The sequence below is a fragment of the Balaenoptera ricei genome, chromosome 2 (genome assembly GCF_028023285.1).
Source record: "Balaenoptera ricei isolate mBalRic1 chromosome 2, mBalRic1.hap2, whole genome shotgun sequence".
NCBI lineage: Eukaryota > Metazoa > Chordata > Mammalia > Artiodactyla > Balaenopteridae > Balaenoptera > Balaenoptera ricei.
Window position 1 is genome coordinate 174,375,101 of NC_082640.1, and position 4,995 is coordinate 174,380,095.

Here is a 4,995-nt window from a genome sequence, read left to right on the forward strand (position 1 = left end):
CTTGAGTAGAAGAGATTCATTTGCAGAAAAATTATGAACATAAAAAAGTGTTAATTAACCAATAGAATTTATGGGTGTGTTTTGTGGACACTGGCACTCATTCATTTAATTTGATTATTGTAGCCTATCAAACTACATAATTTAAGCCAAAAGGCCCTGTTAGAATAGACAAATACACTGACAAATTTCAAAGACAATAGATTCCTTTTTTTAGCAGCTTGGAATCCTATGCACAATTTCAACACCAACCAAGTGGAATTTCACAAAAAAAGTGCACTTTCACAGCCAGGAAAAAAACAACATAACAGTATATGTTGGTTTAGTTCCTGATCGGTTTAACTAATAATTCAGTCCCCAGAGTGACAACTCTTTCCTTTTAGTGAAAAATCATCCCAATTTGCTACTTCTTTTGAGTTAGTTTTTGTATTTAAAGAATCAAAATTCAAGGCAGCTCCCTCAAATTCGAAGACCTCAGCAGTGAAATCACCTAGTGGTGATGGTCGTTCAGACTAAGCAACATTCCCAGTGTAGCCCTCCCTTCTGCATCATTAGCGATGGTTATGTTGTAGACAGAACCTCCATAATGCAGCTTGATTTGCCTAAATAGAAGAAATAGATCTTTCTCTGTTAGAGTGACAGTTGGCATCAAGGACAGAAATTCATCTCCTGATGTTTTGCCATCCTCAAACGTTTAGCTAACTGATTCATCAGAACAAGTGAAAGCATAATGTCTTTCAACCTCTCCTGGGATTATCAAGTAGCTGATTGCAACCTTTCACAATCCTTCAGCATATGGGTTGCATAATCTTTGGGGGATTCTGCAGAATGTGCTGATAATGGTTTCCTCTTTGACATTCAAGTTAATTATCACTATTGAATCTTTAATACTTAAAAAATATGTGTTGCTTAATTTGTTCATGAATCAGTGGTTTAATAAATGCCAGCATATATATTAAATTATGTTAATGTTTAATATCTTTTTTGAGCTAAGTGCATTAAAAATTAAAATAAAATTAATTCTCACTTTCCCATTCTTACACTGTAGGTAATGTTATTTTACACTGTGCTACAGTCTTCTACAAATTGATGTTCAGTGCTTTGAATTAATGAACTTTGTGATTTATTTACTGGCTGGGGTATTATTCATTGCTTTTTCAATTACTGTAAAACTTTATACATCATGGCATGAGACTGAGCAATTGGATGAATAGTACTGGGGGAGTTTTTCTTTTAAAAGGGATCATGTAATAAAGACAGAAAACTAAATTAGCATCTCTAATATGCCAGCCAGCGACACTGGGCTCCGTGTTAGTGGGCTTATGAATGACCTTCCAGAAGTGAAGCTTTCAGAATCAGAATGTTCAGGAAAACCTGATCTCCCACCCTTGAATAACTGCAAATGTTCATGGCGAACCACAGAACTAAAAAGCAAGAATCTCTAGGATCCAGCGTATTAGCAAGAGGCTGAGATTTTGAAAGTACTGACATGTCGTATCATCCTATCAATTTTTAGAACTGCCAGAAGTGATGGTCATGCTTTGCACCAACACCTAAATGTGTTCCATGCATCTGACTTCTTTCCATATTTCGTTTAGTCAGCACTGACAAGATTCCTAGCCCTGCCCTGGGCTCTAAGGGCTGAGGGAACATAACACAGAGATGACATTCCCCCAGGGTTTGTTTTGTTTGTTTGTTTGAATCTCTTGAAAACCCTGTGTCATTCCCAGGAGAAGCATCCCATGTAGTGCATGGCCCCAGCTGGAAAACTCAAGGTGAGGCCGATGTGAGGAAAGGCTAGAGGGGGCCTCACTGAACTGCTCCCACAATCACAGAGGAGCGAGAAGCACAGTGAGGAGCCAGGAGAAGCGGTTGACAAGGCAACAGAAGCAGCAAACGGGCTCAGTGGGAGTCCAGACTCAGCACCGGCAAGCCACTGCCTGTGAAAAACCCACAGCCACATGGGGCCCAGGCTCCTTCCAGCCAGCTTGACCCACTCTGCTCCTGACCCTCAACCTACAGGAACTTCAGATGTGCCAATAGAAAGGGAGGCTTTTCACCCGGCATGAGGGATTTGCTATTCAAAAGGAAGGACAAAGGGAGGGAGCAAAGACCTGTTATCGCCTCAGAAAAATGGGCCTGATGACAAGACCCTGCACCACAAATACCCCAGAAGCCCGGGCAGCCCCTCGCTTACTCAGGCAATTTGAAACCAGACCACACAAAACACCGGAAGGAAGCCTGTGCTTGAGACAAGGGGTAGCCATGTAACTAATAAGCATTTATTAGTCCTGTGCATAGATATGCAAAATACCCATCACACAAGGAGACTTCAAACTCTAATTTCAGGAATTTTATTCCTGTCTCAAAAATATAACCTCTGTTTTCTGGAATTTTCCTCATTCTGTTCTGGCATCTCTTAGTTGGTCAATCTGCCCGCATCTCTTTGGTCACCTCCCATTAGAACAGGTCCCCCTCCACCCCGCGCCCCGCCCCCCAGGGCCATTGCCTCCTCCGGCACAGGGCTGGTCCCAAGTCACTGTCTGTCATACAAGCATCCGTCTGACCTGACCCCTCATTTCTTGTCCCCCACCCTGTTCCCTGCTTACAGCCTTTCCTGACCCTTGTACCTGATGCTCAGGATGGCTTCTCTGGCTCTTAACACTGTCTTCTGCTTCCTCCTTGATTTAAACCCAGCTCTTCGATGAGGCCTGTCTAAGCGCCTCCAGGAGCCCCTTACCCAGGACAGGTCCCCACCAAGCCAGCCCTGGTTCCTCCAGCTGAGCAGACCAAGGCAGTTCTGGAAATTTTGCTTTTGGGAGTCAAGGAGAAAATCTTATTTTGCATCAACACTTACTGTAAATAACACCTATAAAAACTGGTGGATGTCTTGTCTGATCCTTCCTCAATGATGCAGGATGGTATGTATCTCAGGGTCCTCATTCCAAACATCAGTGAAGGTTGAACAGAGCTACAGTACATCCAATAATATGGTTCATCCACTAATAGGACCAGACACTGGAATCCTTGGCTTGAGTCACCTCTCTTGTCATTTGATGTTTCCTAATAAGAGACAAGTGCTGTAAAAATAAATAAGCAACAGCATTCCAGTTGTTTCAAGTTCTGGGGAGCAAGGGGCTTTTAGACTTCCTATGCCATAACCATCTAAATGGATCCCAAAAGTTATGTAGCTCCTGGAAAGTGTCACAAACAATTATCTTGGTAAGTAAATCACTCTGCCCAGAAGTACCCACAAAATCCATTTTTTAAACGTCTTTATTGGAGTATAATTGCTTTACAATGGTGTGTTAGTTTCTGCTTTATAACAAAGTGAATCAGTTATACATATACATATGTTCCCATATCTCTTCCCTCTTGCGTCTCCCTCCCACCCTCCCTATCCCACCCCTCTAGGTGATCACAAAGCACGGAGCTGATCTACCTGTGCTATGCGGCTGCTACCCACTAGTGATCTATTTTACATTTGGTAGTATATATAAGTCCATGCCACTCTCTCACTTCGTCCCAGCTTCCCCTTCCCACTCCCTGTGTCCTCAAGGCCATTCTCTACATCTGTGTCTTTATGCCTGTCCTGCCCCTAGGTTCCTCAGAACCATTTTTTTTTTTTTTTAGATTCCATATGTATGTGTTAGCCTACAGTATTTTTCTCTTTCTGACTTACTTCACTCTGTATGACAGACTCTAGGTCCATCCACCTCACTACAAATAACTCAATTTCGTTTCTTTTTATGGCTGAGTAATATTCCATTGTATATATGTACCACATCTTCTTTATCCATTCATCTGTCGATGGACACTTAGGTTGCTTCCATGTCCTGGCTATTGTAAATAGAGCTGCAATGAATATTGTGGTACATGACTCTTTTTGAATTATGGTTTTCTCAGGGTATATGCCCAGTAGTGGAATTGCTGGGTCATATGGTAGTTCTATTTTTAGTTTTTTAAGGAACCTCCATACTGTTCTCCATAGTGAATGTATCAATTTACATTCCCACCAACAGTGCACAAAATCCATTTTAAAGTCTCTGCTTTCAGGTTATCTGAAGAGCCTGTATGGAGAGACCTAGCGTAGGTTGTAGTGAACAGAGGGTGTAGGTTCCGAGAAAGTCATGACATGTGCTCAGTTCTGGCCGGAGTGGCTCATGGCTATACTGTGGTCAGTGCCAGCTGAGACCCAATCAGGACCCTGCATGGCCTGCCCAATGACCTCCAGAACTTTTGGGAAGGTGGCAACAGCATGGGAGGGTGACTGAGCGAAGATTCAGGGATGTGTCCCACCCTTAGTCTCTGAAATAGGTGTGACTCTTTGACTCCAGTCAGAACTGGTGAATTCCCCAAATCCAAATGTCAGAGTGGTGATTTCTTGTAGAGAGTGGATGGCAGCCCTGGATATTTTGGGAACTAACCATATCATTTTCCCTCATCTCTTCTGGGAGAGCAGCCTACTTCTACACATCTGCTCCCAGGAGATCAGTTTCCAAAAAGCCCCACCTTGAGTGCAGGTTACAGGGTCAAAAGATGCTGCTGCTTTGGCTGCCAGCGGGGGTGATGTAGGCAGAGAAGCTGGGATGCGGAGGCATGCTATTCTGACCTGCAACTGCTTCCCTTGCAGCCTGTAGACACTGCGAAAGCAATTTTGAAAATCTGAGACATCTTGATGTATCTGTTCATCTTAAGCTTATTTAATAACTATAATTTTATTTATTTTTTAAAGCATTTATACCCTTTTAAAAATATATTTATTTATTTATTTAATTTGGCTGCGCTGGGTCTTAGTTGTGGCACACGGGATCGTCGTTGCCACGTGCAGGATCTTTGTTGCAGCATGAGGGATCTTTAGTTGCATCATGCGGGATCTTTTAGTTGCAGCATGCTAACTCTTAGTTGCGTCACGTGGGATCTAGTTCCCTGACCAGGGATCAAACCTGGGCCCCCTGCATTGTGAGCGCAGAGTCTTAGCCACTGGGCTACCAGGGA

At 43.0% G+C, this 4,995-nt stretch overlaps 1 non-coding gene across 1 annotated transcript; it reads right to left on the reverse strand.

The window, feature by feature from the left end:
* Positions 1-4,922: 4,922 nt before the first annotated feature.
* On the reverse strand, positions 4,923-4,995 carry TRNAV-CAC (transfer RNA valine (anticodon CAC)). The gene has a single exon. It is a non-coding gene; the product is annotated as a tRNA-Val (tRNA).